This window comes from Moschus berezovskii, chromosome 9 (assembly GCF_049115385.1).
Source record: "Moschus berezovskii isolate FMDL1 chromosome 9, NW_MosBer_1.0, whole genome shotgun sequence".
NCBI classification, from domain to species: domain Eukaryota; kingdom Metazoa; phylum Chordata; class Mammalia; order Artiodactyla; family Moschidae; genus Moschus; species Moschus berezovskii.
Window position 1 is genome coordinate 107283995 of NC_142468.1, and position 18552 is coordinate 107302546.

At 38.4% G+C, this 18552-nt stretch overlaps 1 pseudogene; it reads right to left on the bottom strand.

Moving 5' to 3' along the window:
- Positions 1-9761: 9761 nt before the first annotated feature.
- LOC148776994 (olfactory receptor 4K15-like) lies at positions 9762-10759 on the bottom strand (annotated as a pseudogene).
- Between the last annotated feature and the right edge of the window lie 7793 nt (positions 10760-18552).

The window sequence follows — 18552 nt, forward strand, 5'->3', positions numbered from 1 at the left end:
AATCAGAATAATCCTGAGAATTATTTCAAACTTGCATTTCATTTCTTCCCTGTAATAATATAGCCCTGCTATATAAATCCAATTCCATTGAACCGGAAAAAAAAAAAACTTTTCAGGAAGCTCTATTTATAGCTGTATTTGTTCTCACAATTAACCATTGATCACATTTATAGTAATGAACCTTAGAGTGAGAAGTGATCTTACCCCCATGTAAGAGCATATATGTGTTCAACTGCCTATTTCATATAAGAAGTTAAAGTCTCACTCTGTCTCTGGGATATCATCCTAGACTCTCAATCCCACCCTCTCTAGCTTTATTGAAAATAACTGATGAGTAAAACATAGTTAAGGTATACAGTGTGATATTTTGGTACTTGTATACACTGTGAAATTATTACCACAATCAAGCTAATATTAACATCAATTATCCCACGTAGTTATATTTTCATTTGTAAAACAATTAAAATCCAGGCTCGCAGCAAATTTTAAATTTATAATGCATTACTACTAACTATAGTCACCATGCTGTATGTTAGATCCCCAGAATTTATTCATCCTACATATCTGAAACTCTATACTTTTTGATCACTGCTCATTTAGATCCAGATGCAATCACAATCCACGCAGGGAAGCCCTCAAGTAGAAAATCATTTCCTACATTTTTATTGGAAGAATGTTCCGAGAAACATTTCAACTTATCCACGTTTTGTATATACATTATTGTGGACTTCTGGAGTCGAACTATTAAGAGAATCCATCTTAAAAAATTAAAAATTAAATGAATGTGTTAGTGACAACAGTGTTTATAACAGTATGTAATTGACAGTATTCTGAAATATACCATACATTATTTTATTACCTTTTCCATGTGGACTCACTTTCTTTCTGTTTCCCCATCTCTAAAGTTGTTCTTGCTCAAGTTTATGAACTTATATATAAAATTATGAACTCTACCTAGTGAAAATGTTTATTGTATGAATACAATGTGTATAAAGGGGTTCCCAGGTGCTGCTAGTGCTAAAGAACCTGCCTGCCAATGCATGAGACACGAGACACGGGTTTGATCCCTGGGTAAAGAAGATCCCCTGGAGGAATTAGTAATATTCCATTATATGGGCTTCCTGGTGGCTACTGGTAAAGAACCCTCCTGCCAGTGCAGGAGATGGAGGCTCAATCCCTGGGTTGGGAAGATACCCTGGAGAAGGAAATCACAACCCAGTCCAATATTCTTGCCTGGGAAATCCCATGGACAGAGGAGCCTGGCGGCCTATGATCCATAGGGTCACAAAGAGCTGGACTTGACTGGCAACTGAGCACACAGCACAGTGTGTATCAATTATGAGAATAAGGCGCATTTCTGGCTCACAACTTTTCTCCTCAATTCAACTGTTTCCCCTTCCAGGATTTTTCATTGTGTAACTGTCACTGTTATTCTTCCAGGCTGTAAACCTTACTTTTTCCTCACTCTTCCACTTGTAACATCTCATTACTCATTAAAGTGAAAAAATAAATTTTAAATTCTTTACCTTGACAACCAAGTATACATGGTTTCGTCTGGTTTTATCTACACTGCTCTCTAGCAAAGACACACTCAATCATTTATTAAGCTGGTAAACACTACCTATTCATTTTTTCCTATCTTTCACAAATAGATGGTCTATTCCAATGTAAATGTCATCTCCTCAAAAAGTCTTCACAGAGCTTAAGCTGAAATTTCTCACCTCCTAATTTTGTTGAGGTGCTTTACTTACATGTATATTACTGCTCTTTTAAGGTAAGTTTGTGGGTAGCTAACATTTCCCACCACATGGAGAGATGCTTGAATACTTGTGCATCTTATGTACAGCTCACAGGATATAGTGCAGATATTCTGCATGGAGTAGACTTTCCATAAACGCACTTAGTGCTGACTGAAATATATTCCACTTCACATCTATCATTTTGCTTAGTATTTCTATCTGCTAATCTCCCTGTGCTCAGAGGCCTTCCCAGTAAACTGTCTACAAAGCATAAACTGCCTACATAAACTTCATCTCCACACGGAACAAAAATACTTCATCTCATTAATAATACACGCTCATACTTGAGTTGTTAAAACCAGTGCCCATAATCAAACCAACAAATTCAAAGGGAATAAAATAATCCCTTTGAATTGCAGCATAGAGAAAATTACTTATTTTTTGTATTGGAAATAAACAGCAGTCTGTTTACCAAGCTTTTAAAAAGTGATAAAAAATAATGAGAATCTTAACAAGAAATTTGCGCAGTATTTCTATAGGTTTAAATAAATCTTGTAAAACCCACTTTTACAGAGTGTAAAGTAAATCATTGATGCAAAGATATACAACCACAAAACTATAAGCTGAATTTGGTATTAACATTTCCACAATTTTTTTTAATAGTTTTCCTTCATAGGCCTGTATCCACAAAGAAATATATAGCCTTGATTTTCATGTTTATTTATTCAGGTGCTAGGTAAGCGTGGCATAATGGATTTTTTAAGGTACAATTGGAGTTTGCCATAATCTGCCCAAGAATACTTCACCTTCTTACATAATTTCTCAGAAATTCTTCCAAACCTGCTAAAGCACACGAACATTCTCATCTTGACTCATTTTCTATTACTTCTAATACATTTTCCTCCCATCTGTGGATTCTCTTTGAGGCACAATGTAATAATGCAATACATACCTGGACACAATCTATTTTTTAAAATGTACATTTTTGTTAGACATAACTACCTGATATAAGACATATCAGAGATATAAATTGAACTCTTCAATTTTCTATTGTGGGATTAACTTTTTCCACCTGGTTATAGATGCCTTTTTCTCCTGTCAAATTGGAATAGTGGATGGTTTTATCTAGGTGACCAACTGAAGCTTTGGAGATGTAGCAATAGATAGCAAAGGTTCATCTTCCAATGGGTATTATTAATACTTTCCACTACATATTCCCTTTGGAACAAAGTAAATAGCATCCCACACTGTTGACAATTACAATGAGGGCCATAGAATCACAGGAGAAAAAGGGAGGGTCTTTCAGCCCTTGGGAAGTATACAGAGAAAAGGACAAAGAATAAGAACTTAAAGGAGGTAGATTCTTGTTCCCAACTCTATTAATAACTAAGAATAAGTTATTAGGTAAAACATTTAACTCTGAGCCTCAGTTTACCCTTCTGTAAAACTATTTTAACATTTCAAGTATACTCAAAGAGAACTGTTAAATGTCTTTGTATAGTGTTCAACTTTGCCATATTTTAATGTTTTGCTATATTTCCTCCATCGTTATTAGTAATAAAACACTGTGAAAGGTAGCAAAATATACCACCCTGAAATATGCCACTTTGGCTTAAGAATCATCTTAATCTCAGGACAATTGAGAAGAAGCAGATATAAGCAAAGTTCTCTGTCCTCCCTATCTGCCTAAATTCAGGACATACATTTGTGTGGGTGTTCCCTTCTCCTTTCTACCAGGAAGGTCAGAAGTTAATCAGATCCTCTAGATCCTTACCACCTGAGATGACACCAAGGAATCTACATAACAAACCTCACTAACCTTATTTAAAGCAGTCTGTTTAGCTCGCTTGTTTATGAATTGCTTTGATGGGTACCTGTTATACATTCTATTTGAGGAAAGACTTGAAGGGATTGGAATCATAAATACGTATATTCCTTGTTGGATGGGTTTCCACATGTTTTCCACAAATTTAGCCTCTGTTTATCCTTAGCTTAAAGGGAAACCAGTCTTCTCTTTATTTTGCACCCTCACTGTACTTGGCTTTTAACTCTTCAGAGAACCCAACCTCACTACCTGCCTACATGCCTGGAGAAATATTTGAACTTAGGGGCTAACCAGCCATATTCTTTTGGGTAAAACACAATTCCTGAATCTCAGTTTCTCCATTTGTATGTGGGAATGATGGTGAATCACTGGGCCTCATTCTCTACCTAAAAGCTAGTACCCATTTCTTCTAAGGTTAGTAAAATAAAAGCACAATAAAAATCATATGATGAGCATGACATCTTTAATGATAAGAGAGACTCAACCCACATTTTTTTTTGACAGGAAAAAAAAAATGAAGATGGGGGAACAACACCTCCTCAGGTCCAGTGGGGATAGAAGTCTGGATTCTCAATACCCAAGGATAAGTGAGGAGCTTCTAGTCATTGCTGGGTGGGAGAGAGTTCTGGCTCTTCCTGAGGTCTCCTTCAATACTACCTGGCTGGGAGGGATTGGAGGTTGATGCTGCTACCCACTTACACCAAGGGAGGAGGAACTGATTATAGTCTGACAAAGATGAGAGCTCTGGCTCCTCTGACACCATCTCAGGAGGTAGGGGGATTTGGGTTCATTTTTACAGTTTGGCCAGGGATAGGAGTCTAAGCTATCCATTGGCCTTTGCTAGTGTGAAGTGGGATGAAAGATTTTTTGGTATGGTGTTTGGCTGGAGTAGAGAAATTATTTTGGAAGTTTTCTGTCTTGCCAGCTGCCTTCTTGGTTCTTCAGCTTGAATGAACAAGATTTTGTTAGGATTTGTTTTTTTCTTTTCTCATTAGAGTTCCTGAGTTGTTGGCTTTTTAAGTTATATCATGTCATTCCTTGGGCCCCTATCCAGTCTCCCTTCTTATAATGTTCATTTTGTAGATTATGTCCACTATTATAATTGTATTTAGCAGGAGGACTATGGGAAATTATGTCTACTCTTTTTACCCTAAGCAGAAGTCACCTGCTTTTACTTTATGATGGTAATATTCTCCTTTTTATTTGCTATATATATTTAGTCATTTTGAACATATTTCTTATATATCTAATAGATTTACTACTGATTTGAGGGGGAGGTTAATCTATTTTGTCTGCTGACTCTTGTTTACTGGGGATATGTTCCTCGTGTTTTGTGAGTTTGACTGTGAACTCAAACTCAGCAGGACTTCAGTTCAGTCCAGTCGCTCAGTCGTGTCTGACTCTTTGCGACCCCTTGAACCGCAGCACGCCAGGCCTCCCTGTCCATCACCAACTCCTGAAGCTTGCTCAAACTCATGTCCATTGAGTCGGTTATGCCATTCAACCATCTCATCTTCTGTTGTCCCCTTCTCCTCCTGCCCTCAACCTTTCCCAGCATCAGGGTCTGTTCCAGAGAGTCAGCTCTTCACATCAGGTGGGCAAAGTATTGGACTTTCAGCTTCAACATCAGTCCTTCCAATGAACACCCAGGACTGATCTCCTTTAAGATAATGAACTCGTTGGATCTCCTTGCAGTCCAAGGGACTCTCAAGAGTCTTCTCTAACATCACAGTTCAAAAGCATCAATTCTTCTGCGTTCCGAAGCCGGACTTCATGTGTCTAAATCCATATGATCCTTCAGAAACAATTTTGTTTTTGCTTTTCCAAAAGCCACCCAAACTTCATTGTCTCTTTGAGTTCTCAGTACTGAGTACTGTGTTGTGCTCAGTTGTGTCCGACTCTTTGCCACCCCATGAACAGTAGCCTGCCAGGCTCCTCTGTCCATGGGATTCTTCAGGAAGAATACTGGTGGAGGTTGCCACTTCCTCCTCCAGGGGATCCTCCTGACCCAGAGATAGAACTCATGTCTCCTTCACGTCCTGCATTGGCAGGCAGATTCTTCACCATTGCCCACCATGGAAGCCCCTGAGTTCTCAATATCATATGTGATTTTATCAGGTAATTGTGTTCAAAATATACACAGCATATAAATTCAAACTCTAAACTTATATGTAGGTAATCCTACTATTGTAATTTCCAAGAGGAAGCCTTTTTATATCCATCAGTTCAGAGTGAAAACTGATATTTTGGTCTTTTCCTTGTGCTACTTAGTTTTCTCTGCTAGTCCATACTTTCACTGAAGTTCCCAGACCCAAACAGTCCTGCACAAACAAAATTTACCCCTGATAGCCAAGCACTGCCCATCATTTTCATGACCTACACTCACTTTCCATCAACATCCCCCTCCCAAAACTTCCACTATTTCACATACTATGATGTCCTTCATTTCTGTTAAATAATACCAAAAACTCATAAGTATTTTTATTATTTAAGTTTCAACAGTGTTGCCAATAGAGGTGTAAGCTTGGTTTTCTAATTCATAGATATTTTGTAAGGATGGAATGAGATGATATATAAAAGTACAATTTATAAACTTTATGTGATCATTGAATATATGTTTTGCTTTATCATTCCCATTGTTGTATTACACACGCCTAATTAGGTTATTATCTTTTAAGTCTGTGTTTCACAGAAGAATCAACAAAACCTTACAGAATGGTAAATTTATGGAGGAAAAATGAGTCTAAAACTGCTTAAAATATAATTGGCATTAAATCCTATTCCATACAATTATTTCTTCTATATATGGTATATCAAGAGCATAATTTGCCTTTGGTCATGGACTTTCTTTTAAAGACCAGAAGTCAGAAGTTAAATTCAGTATTATAACTTTCAAGTCATGTAATACTAAAACTCAAGTCACAAAACTGGGTGAATTTATTTTTCATAAAATTCTTGTCAGTAGCTACCATGAATCATGAGTCTTTATCAGCATGAGTTCCACAGGCCTACATGAGGGATGAAAAGGTGCTCTTGCAAATTACCTTGGGCCAGAGACTGTAGGTAATTTGTTGGTTGGTCCCACCAGGTGAGATTCTCGAGAATCAGGCACTGATAGCAGAAATCCTAAGAACAGACAGCATGGAATTGATGACCATATCCCGCCCCAGAAACTAGGCTGCCTAGTTTCTGGCATGGACCCAATCAGGTCTCCTTTCAGAACCTGTAGTTGCCCTGTCTTGTGACTTCTGATCTCACATGGGGTTGTTTCCACACTCATACCTGTGACTGAATTGAACAGCTGATTGCCTCACTCTACCATATTTTACCTGATGAGGTCAAGCAAAGCTGTATTAACTGCAAGAAAAAAAAAAGAAGTTAAATTTACTTGAATCATTTCTTCTTCTTGCCAATTATGAGTGTGTTCAACTAAATTAATTTGTATGACACTCACTCTCAGTTTTCTAATTGGTGAAAGAAGGTTACACTATGAGTAAAAATTGAATATTAAATTTAAGTTCGAAAATGTAACCTTCTTTTGAAAATTCAAAATAATGATTTTATACTTTTAGAGAGCCTTAAAATATGTATTCTCAATTATGTTTTATTGGTCAACGTAAATTAAGAGGGCATGACATGGAGATAGGGAGGAGAATACATCGAGCAAAGTCACACATTTAACACTATCAGAAAAAAGTCCTCTCTTTATATATGGAGAGATGTCTGTTTTTGTATGTACTCTTTGAATCCCCAACTTTAAGTGTCAATTCTGAACTTTGATTTAATACACTGAAATACGTAAACATTACTTGTGGAGTCACATTTTAGTATTTGTAACATCGTTAAAGTAAATATGCAAATCTATTTGGTTTCTGAGTTCAGATGAGTTCTGCAACATAACCTATGTGCTCTTTGACCTCTAAGTTTGATTCGTTTGCAATGAGACTTTAGATTGCAAGAAATAATCTGCCAAAAAATTTATCTCAGTGTAATTAGTTCCTTAGTTCAGATAAAAATAGCTTGAATAGCAAGGAATACAGTTGTTTGTGTTTGTATACATATATGAAGAAAGAAGAGACAGGGAATGAGGTCTACAATCAGAAGGACTTATTCTGGCAACTAAAATGGTGAGAACTGTGCCAAGTTTTCCTCATCTGTAAAATTTATGACAATAGCGATACCAGATAAAATGATGACTAGAAAATAACTGTAAATTAATTACTATCCTAAAACTTGAAAATACCATTTACATATTATACATATTGGTATTTTGTACATCTCCATATTTACCAAGTAGATTGGAAGAAGCTTGAATTTGATCACTTTTTTTTTAGGAAAAGAAGACTTTTATTGACGTATAGTTGATTCACAATATTATATTAGTTTCAGGAGTACAGCATACTGATTCAGTATTTTTACAGTTTATATTCCATTAGAAGTTATTACAGGATAATGGCTATAATACTCTGTACTATACAGTGCATCCCTGTTGTATATCTATTTTATACACAGTCATTTGTGTATTTTTGGCTTCCCTGGTGGCTCAGACACCCTGCAATGCTGGAGACCTGGGTTGGATCCCTGGGTTGGGAAGATAGCCTGGAGAAGGAAATGGCAACCCACTCCAATACTCTTGTCTGGAAAATTCCATGGATGGAGAAGCCTGGTAGGCTACAGTCCATGGAGTCGCAAAGAGTTGGACATGACTGAACGACTTCACTTTCACACAGTCATTTGTATCTCTTAATTCCAGACCCCTAACAGGCCCCTCTCCCATTTCTTCTCCCCACTCGTAATCACTAGTTTGCTTTCTATATCTGTGAGTGTGTTTCTGTTTTACTGTATGCCTTCATTTGTTTACTTTTTAAATAATGCACATAAGTGATATCATAGTGTATTTGTTTTTCTGTGTCTAAGTTAAAGTTATTTTACTAAATGTAATATTCTCTAGGTCCATCCACATTGCTGCAAAAGACAGAATTTCATTCTTTTATATGGCTGAGTAATATTCCATTGCTTTATATATATATATATATAAAATATCTTTTTTATTCATTTATCTATTGATGGACACTTGGGTTACTTCTAATAATGGCTATTGTAAACAGGGTTACTATGAATATCAAGGTGTGTATATCTTTTTGAATTAGTCCTTTCATTTTTTCCAGATGTGTGTGTGTGTATGTGTACAGTGGAATTGCTAAATCATATGGAAGTTCTATTTTTAGTTTTTTTTTTAATACTGTTTTTTACTGCACCAATTTACATTTTCATCAGTAATCTACAAGGGTCCCCTTAGAAAAAGAAGACTTTTAATATTATGGTTGGTGTCCATAGTGCTGCTGCTGCTGCTGCTAAGTCACTTCAGTCGTGTCCGACTCTGTGCGACCCCATGGACTGTAGCCTACCAGGCTCCTCTGTCCATGGCATTTTCTAGGCAAGAGTACTGGAGTAGGTTGTCTTTGCCTTCTCCATAGTAGGTTGCCTCAAAATGTGCCTCAGTGGCATACTGATTATTAAAGTAACTATTTTGATTCTTAAAGTTACTTAAGAAATGACCATTGCAAGAAGGACACTCTGACTGACCCACATTTCTGCCTGCTGAAAGTAGGAACTCTCTTATATGAGGGATTGCACCCTCTGTATCTGGAGGTAGAAAGACACACGTATCACCAAAGACAGGGAATTGGACCAAGAAGCCTACAGAAGCAAACCTTGTTACTTCTTTACTTTACTATCCCAAGTGCAAACTCTGCTTAGATTCTTCACTAACTGGGCACCCAAATCCTAAGTTTCTTTGTCCTGTCAATTACTCACAAATTTGTTGTTTTTTGTTTGTTTGTTTTTTGTCGAAAATGTATAAAAGCTGCCTACTTTGGCCTCTTATTAGGTTTCATCTCTGTGAGAGCTTCACGTGGATGAATTAAAATGTGTTTCTTTTTCCCCTGTTAATCTTTGTGTCAGTTTTTTTACTAGTTTATCCACAAGACCTCACAAGGGGTAATAGGAAAAATACACCCCACCCCTTCCCAACATTATAAATAATTTTGCCATGAAATGTAAAAAAATTATTTCACAAGCAAAAGACAGAGTGTCCTATTCTTCTATTATCTAAGATAGCTAGTTTGCTGTTCTATAAGCAAAAGATAGGAAAAGGAAGAAAATGTGTCCGATGGTATCTGAGACACAGCAGTAATTCACAGAAGAGGGCACACCGACCTGGCTATCATCACGGGCTGTGTTCGCCGCAAAGGAGAACTGGAAGACCGCTGGGAACGCGCCTGTCGGTGCCCCAGTTTCTGCACTGCTGACATTACCTCCTTATTTCTCAAGGTGTAGATCAAGGGGTTTAAAAGAGGAGTGAAAACTGTATAAAATATTGAGAGAAGCTTATCCACTGGGAGACTGCTAAAAGGCCAGGCGTAAATGAAGATGCAGGGCCCGAAGAGGAGGGTTGCTACGGCGATGTGGGCAGTCAGGGTGGCCCTTGCCTTGGCCATGCCCGCTGAGGAACGCCGCCGCACAGTGCCCAGGATGACCGTGTAGGAGACCAGCAAGAGCCCAAAGGAGCACACGGCCATTAGAGCGCTGTCTGACAGCATCAGGACCTCCAGAGTGAAGGTGTCTGTGCAGGCAAGTGTGATAACCAGGGGCAGGTCACAGAGAACACTGTCCACTCTGTTGGGGCCACAGAATGGGAGGTTTACTGTGAAGACCAACTGACCGACTGAGTGCAGAACCCCAGTGAGCCAGGAGCCCACCACGAGGCTGATGCGCTTGCGCACATTCATGATGGTGACATAATGCAGGGGCGACATATGGCCACGTATCTATCGTATGCCATGGCCACAAGGAGCATCATCTCACCACCGGCAAAGACATGCAGGAAGAATATCTGGGCCATGCAGCCTTCAAAGGAGATGGTCTTGTGCTCCACGACAAAGTCAGCAATCATTTTGGGGGAAGCAAAGGTGGACAGACACACGTCAGTGAAGGAGAGGTTACTGAGTAGAAAGTACATGGGTGTGTGTAGGGAGGGTTCAGAGAAGACTGTGAGCACTATGAGCAGGTTCCCCAGCACAACAGATAAATAGAAAAGTGTAAAAAATGCAAAATAGAAAAGTTGTAGCTCTCGAGAACCTGAAAGACTGTGCAACACAAACTCCGTCACGCCTGAATTATTTTCTTGGGCCATGGTTTCAAATTTCTGAAACTGGGTCGGAAATGTTCCTGTAAAGTAAAATAGAAATATATCATAGGATTGGGAGAGAAAATGAGCAAGACCAAGCTTGGTGTCAAATCCCTCTCAACATACTTACATTCCTTATTAGCACATTAAATACATGTTGTATGCAATCATTTATTTTTTAATGACTGGATAACTTGGCTTTCATCTCTGCATTGGAACATGATAGTTTTATTCTAAAAATAGAAGTTTACCAATCATCACAATTCCTGAAACAAGAAAGAAACTCTAGACTCATACTGACAGCTTTCAAATACTATGTCTTGTCATTTCTAGCAATATGACCTTGGGTATATTAATTAAACTCTCTGGGTTTCACTTTTTGCAACTGTAAACTGGAGAAAATAATAATGTATGACTCATAGGATTTTTGTAAAGATTAAAAGAATTACAAGTGTCCCTTGCTTATTGAAAGTTTGCTTTACAGAAAAAGACTTGTATTAGCGCCTGTGTTGCTAACTTAAATTCAAAGAAGATTTTTGCTTTTATAAAAAAAGGATAAAAGCAAAAATAGTGTTTGGCGTTTATTTTACAGTGAGTTGTTATAGAGGTGTCAAGATCCATGAATAGCAAGAAGTGGCACTGCCAAGCTTCTTCCCAGGACTACACTTAGGTTCTTAGCATCTGGCCAGCATACCTGTGAACTGTATCTGGGAGTGTCTGTGTATCTCAGGTCATTTGTGCATCCATTAGCAAGTTATGTCCTAAGGTAATTACTGCTTCACTTTATGCATGTTTGCTTGCAAATGTTTCACTGATATGGCCTATTTTTGGATTGTAGGGAATATCTATATAATATTAATAGATAAAACACTTAATGTTAGCCCAAGTGCATGCACCTGACACACAGAGAGTTCAAACAAACCAAAATATCAGAGTTTGTAGCAGAGAAAGCTTTATAGAAGGGCCATGAAAGGAGATGGGTGACTCAAGCCCAAAATTATAGGCACTTTTAAAAGCCAGATGAGGGAGAAGAGTCACACGGTTTGTGATCATCCATCTCATGCACAATCCTCTGATTGGCTGATGGCAAGATAACAGGGCAGTGCCAGAGGGGTTGACAATACCAGTCCTTAGGCTCCAGGAGGCCTGGGACTATGTGCTCCTGGTCATCAAGTACTTAACATCTTCCATTTGATAAAACAACTCAGGAAATGTGCATCAAATACTATTATCTAGGTACTTCAGAGAGTAGCTAAAGCAGAGGCTGTGGGGGAAGGCCTCATAAAGTCCTCCTCTGTTAAACTTATAACAATACTTGGCCCATAAAAGCTATTCAATAGTTGTTAGGTACAATGCCTTTGTTTCATCTAGATAAAATATTTGCGTGTGTTAATTAATGTAGTACGTAAATATCAAAGTGTGATATTTGATATCATCCCACTTAAGAGAATGGTTATTCCATGCACTTTAGTGGCACCTCTTTACACAAAGACCATTTTCCACCTTAGGCAAAATAATCAAAATAGTAAATAAAGTCTATCTTTGGAGAATTCCACGGACAGAGGAGCCTGGTGGGCTACAGGCTCTGTAGTCACAGAGTCAGACACCACTGAGCGACTATCACTGCACTTCACTTAGTTCCTCTGTCTCTACTTTCGTTTGACCATCAACTCAGTGGACCTTTCCCCTTCTGACTGCTCCAACTTAAGAATTCAAGGTCATCACACTCCTTTCCACAGATACCTGGTAAAACCTGCAGGCAGATAAAGTAGTGTTCTTCACTGTCCAAACCTCTGTTTCTTTATCTGAAATTAAGGAAACTTTCTAGAGCAGTCTGAGACCCATGTACTAAAATCACCTGTATACAAAACTCTTGAAAATGTTATACTCACGGAAAAGCTTATAAAGGTCTACCCTAAAATGTTAACGGTGGTTATCTCTGAGTGAAAGAATGCAATAAATTTATTCCTTATACATTTTTATGTCTGCTGAAGTTTTTTTGTTGTTGTTGTTGCTCTGCAATAAGTATATATTATCTTTCCAATCATAAAAAAGTAAACCATTTTTAATTAATAAGATTATATTTTTAATTTAGAAAAGTCAAGTAAAGAATAAGAATAAAAATTATCTGTAATGAGAACACAGAGATAACTGTATATATAAAAGGTATACCATTACATACACAGTACATATTATTTTAAACGTACCACTTAACAATATATAATAAATATCTCCCAGGTCAATACAGTGATTTTATACCACTTTTAAAATATATTTGTTGTATTTTATTATATGGACATTTTTAATTTTCTTTATTATTAATGTATAATAACCTTGCTTTTATTTAGCTATAACGGAAGAGAAAACGTTAAAATTTTACATAGCCTCCTACTTCTTCTGCCTCTGCAACTCAGCTTGCTCCTTGCAAAGTCTGGATCGCATAGGTCTCAGAAAGTGGGGACTCACAATATTAGGAACTGGAGCTTATCTCACTCACCCTTGTCCTGTTCTTTGCAATCGCCCAGCCCCTGCAAACCGACAAACCCACTTAATCATGCTTGTCCATGTATAAAAGCTCTGTAACCCCTTTGTTCAGGTCTCAGAGCTTAGAGTGTTAACTCCTCTGGGAACACCAGCATAATAAACCTGAGTTCTCCAACTCTCCAAGTGTGGTGTTTGGTTTCTCGAGTACTGGTTTCTTCAACATAATTTTATGATTATATACATTATTTATTTAGGATACATCATCATAATTATGCACTTCAGAGATTTTAAATTAACTATACCAAAATTTATCTCACTAAAATGATATTTGAGAATGCCCATTCTTTACCTCCCATTCTCTTGACAAGACAGTGAATTATAGTTTGGTTTTTAAATTTTGCTAATTTGCTGTATGAAACTGCATCTTGGGAATTCCCTGGCAGTCCAGTGGTTAGGACTCCATGCTTTCAGTGCTGTGGGCCTGGTTTAAATCCCTGGTCAGGAAACTAAGATGCTACAAGCCACACAATACAGCTCCCCAAAGAAAAGAAAACGCATCTCACTGATACATGAATGTATTTAATGATTATTAGTGGAGTTAACCACTAATCCCGAATTGTCCATTTGTACTTTTTTCACTCCACAATTGCTTTTCCACATCTTTTGCCCATTTTCTAATGGACTCTTCATCTTTTTAATATGTATTTATGAAGACACATATTAATGCAGTTTTTTTTTTACAAATACCTTTTAAATATCACTAAAAGGGTGAGGGAAGGTAAGGAATGAAATTTTTCAGCATACCTCTGAAATAACTCCATGAAATCTCTATTCCATCTAGTTACTCTAATACCAGACTAAGGAACCTTATAAATAAGCTAATCTCTTCTGCATGTTCCTTGTAATAGGAAATATCTTATCCCTCACTTTAACACCTTAAAATAAGAAAGCCTCACTATAAGGGCTTTCCAGAGAAAGATAAAAATACCAGAGCTTCCTGTGATCAGAAGATAGTCTAAGATACTTTTTTTTTTTCATTATTTAAGGGAGGACCTACTTTTGCATTCCAATCCCCTATAATGAAAAGTACATCATTTTTTGGTGTTAGTTCTAAAAGGTCTTGTAGGTCTTCACAGAACCGTTCAACTTCAGTTTCTTCATTGTTACTGGTCGGAGCATAGACTTGGATTACCGTGATATTGAATGTTTTGCCTTGGAAATGAACAGAGAACATTCTGTCATTTTTGAGATTGCATCCAAGTACTGAATTTCAGACTTTCATTGAACATGATGGTTACTCCATTTCTTCTAAGGGATTCCTGCCCACAGTAGTAAGTACAATGTTCATCTGAGTAAAATTCACCCATTCCAGTCTATTTTACTTCGCTGATTCCTAAAATGTCGATGTTCACTATTCCAATTTGCCTTGATTCATGGGCCTAACAGTCCAGGTTCCTATGGAATATTGCTCTTTGTAGCATCGGACCTTGCTTCTATTATGAGTCACGTCCACAACTGGGTGTTGTTTTTGCTTTGGCTCCATCCCTTCATTCTTTCTGAAGTTCTTTCTCCACTGATCTCCAGTAGCATGTTGGTCACCTACCGACCTGGGGAGTTCATCTTTCAGTGTCCTATCTTTTTGCCTTTTCATACTGTTCATGGGATTCTCAAGGCAAGACTACTGAAGTGGTTTGCCATTCCCTTCTCCAGTGGACCACATTTTGTCAGAACTCTCCACCATGACCTGTCCATCTTGGATGGCCCTACATGGCATGGCTTTGTTTCACTGAACTATTTCACATCCTAAAAGATGATTCTGTGAAAGTGCTGCACTCAGTATGCCAGCAAAATTGGAAAACTCAGCAGTGGCCACAGGACTGGAAAAGGTCAGTTCGCATTCCAATCCCAAAGAAAGGCAATGCCAAAGAATGCTCAGACTACCACACAATTGCACTCATCTCACACCCTTGTAGAGTAATGCTTAAAATTCTCCAAGCCAGGCTTCAGCAATATGTGAACCATGAACTTCCAGATGTTCAAGCTGGTTTTAGAAAAGGCAGAGGAAGCAGAAATCAAATTTCCAATATCCTCAGGATTATCGAAAAGGCAAGAGAGTTCCAGAAAAACATCTATTTTTGCTTTATTGACTATGCCAAAGCCTTTGACTGTGTGGATCACAATAAAACTGTGGAAAACTCTTCAAAAGATGGGAATATCAGACCACCTGACCTGTCTCTTGAGAAACCTATATGCAGGACAGGAAGCAACAGTTAGAATTGGACATGGAACATCAGATTGGTTCCAAATAGGAAAAGGGGTACATCAAGGCTATATTTTAATTGCTTATTTAACTTATATGAAGAGTACATCATGAGAAATGCTAGGCTGGAGGAAGCACAAGCTGGAATCAAGATTGCCAGGAGAAATATCAATAACCTCAGATATGCAGATGATCCCACCTTACAGCAGAAAGCAAAGAGGAACTAAATAGCCTCTTTATGTGGGTGAATGAGGAGAATGAAAAAGTTGGCTTAAAACACGACATTCAGAAAAAAAAGATCATGGCATCCAATCCCATTTCTTCATGGCAAATAGATGGAGAAACAGTGGAAACAGTGGCAGACTCTAATTTTTTGGGCTCCTAAATCAGTGCAGACTGTGATTGCAGCCATGAAATAAAAAAACACTTACTCCTTGGAAGAAAAGTTATGACCAACCTAGACAGCATATTAAAAAGCAGAGGCATTACTCTGCCAACAAAGGTCTGTCTAGTCAAGGCTGTTTTTCGAGTAGTCATGTATGGATGTGAGAGTTGGACTATAAAGAAAGCTAAGCACCGAAGAATGGATGCTTTTGAACTGTGGTGTTGGAGAAGACTCTTGAGAGACCCTTGGACTGCAAGAGACTGCATCCCTTAGGATACAACCAGTCCATCCTAAAGGAAATCAGTCCTGAATATTCATTGGAAGGACTGATGTTGAAACTGAAACTCCAATCTTTGGCCACCTGATGCAAAGAGTGACTCATTTGAAAAGACCCTGATGCTGGGAAAGATTGAAGATGAGAGGAGCAGGGAATGACAGAGGATGAGATAGTTGGATGGCATCATCGATTCAATAGATATAAGTTTGAGTAAACTCCGGGAGTTGGTGATGGACAGGGAGGCCTGGTGTGCTGCACTACATGGGGTCGCAAAGAGTCAGACACGACTGAGCAACTGAACTAAACTGAACCAACTGAGGGTTCTGTAATTGATTTGTTGGAAAATGAAATGCGACTCACAATTTCAGTACAGGAGAATATGATTAGGAGTATGCATCTGATCGGAGAAGGCAATGGCAAGCCACTCCAGTACTATTGCCTAGAAAATCCCATGGACGGAGGAGCCTGGTAGGCTGCAGTCTGTGGGGTCGCTAAGGGTCGGACACGACTGAGCGACTTCACTTTCAATTTTCACTTTCACACATTGGAGAAGGAAATGGTAACCAACTCCTGTGTTCTTGCCTGGAGAATCCCAGGGACGGGGGATCCTGGTTGGCTTCCGTCTATGGGGTCACACAGAGTCGGACACGACTGAAGTGACTTAGCAGCAGCAGCAGCAGCATGCATCTGATGGTTGCGGAAATGACAAGAGGAGAGAAAGGCTAGAGGAGAATAATTGCAATTGGAAGTTATACCTCAGGAGTTCCTTATATGCCTTCTGAAGTCAAGATGGGTATGTGCAAAGAAGAACAAAGGGATTAAACATTTCAGGAATAGGATATTCAGACTTATTCAGTTGATTGCAAGCAAGGACCGTGAGAGAGGGAGGGAAATCAGAATGAGAAGACAAATCAGAATGTAAAAATCCTGGAAGAGCCAGGAAGACTTTACAGCCCATGGAATTTCAAACTCTGATTCATGGAACCCTGGATGTGTTGTGCAGGTGCCCCCATGTGCTCTTAAAGGGGACTGAAGACTCCAAATCTTATCTCCTCCAATCCACTATAATCATGTTAGCTTTACATTCATTTGTTTTCATAGTAAGATCCCGCAATTCCATAATAAATAAAAAGTGTTCCAGTGCTTATTTTTTTATGGCTGAGAAAAAAATTAATTTAGCTAGGTTTCCTTCTTCTGTACATGATGAAATTGGATTCAAGAACGTTAAACTGTGGAAAAGATTTGAATCTAAAAACTGTGCTTCCTGACTGAAAACTCAAACTTTTCTACAGATTTGCTCAGTCAGGGGGAGTATCAGAAAAAGGGTGCTGCTTCCTGCGGTAGGAATATTTGGTAGACTTATGTATTCATTTCTGGTTGTTTATATAGCATTGTATGAGGGTGGGAAGGGAAGGGGAAGCATTTTTGCTTAGAACCTTTCTATGGTTTGGAGAAAGAAATGAGGATTAAATATCATTTGTGGAATGAGTAGCTTTTTACTCCCACTATGTTTATGCAAAGTAGTTTTTTTTCCTTTTTGCTTTAAATAGCATTAAGACCAATTTATTCAATAACATTTTTGCATGCCTACCAAATGGCCACCTCATGCGAAGAGTTGAGTCACTGGAAAAGACTCTGATGTTGGGAGGGATTGGGGGCAGGAGGAGAAGGGGATGACAGAATGAGATGGCTGAATGGCATCACCGACTCGATGGACGTGAGTTTGAGTGAACTCCAGGAGTTGGTGATGGACAGGGAGGCCTGGCGTGCTGTGATTCATGGGGTCGCAAAGAGCTGGACATGACTGAGTGACTAAACTGAACTGAACCAAATACCACGGAGTTTTCCAAGCTTAGTGGATGTAGCAGTGAATGAAACAAAGCTGCTGTGCTCACTTAAGCTTTTACTGGGTAGTTGGGAGAAACAAACAAATCTATTGTAAAGAAATAAGTACATGATATAATGTGTTTAAGTGCTATGGAGCAAAATATAAAACAGTGAAACATGATAAGTATTGTTGAAAACATTGTACTTGTAGATAGAGTTGTCAACGAAGACTTCACTGAAAAGAATACTTTAAGAGGAAACCTGAAGGAAATGAAGAGATAAGCATACAGATTTCAAAAGGAAGAAAGTTTCTTCCACAAAGAGGGGATATCAAATGCAAAGAGCCTGGTATAGGTGCTTGGAATTTCCAAAAACAGTAACAAGACAAGGCTGATTAGAGTGGGGTTAACAAGTGTGAGAAGTGGTGGAGTTAAGATCAGAAAGGTAACAAGGGATAGGGGTATTGGGACTTAGAGTTGGTCATGACAACTTTAGTTTCAACGTGCAGGAAATGGATGAACACTTTGGAGTGTTTTGGGCAAAGAAGTGACAAATTTTATCATGAT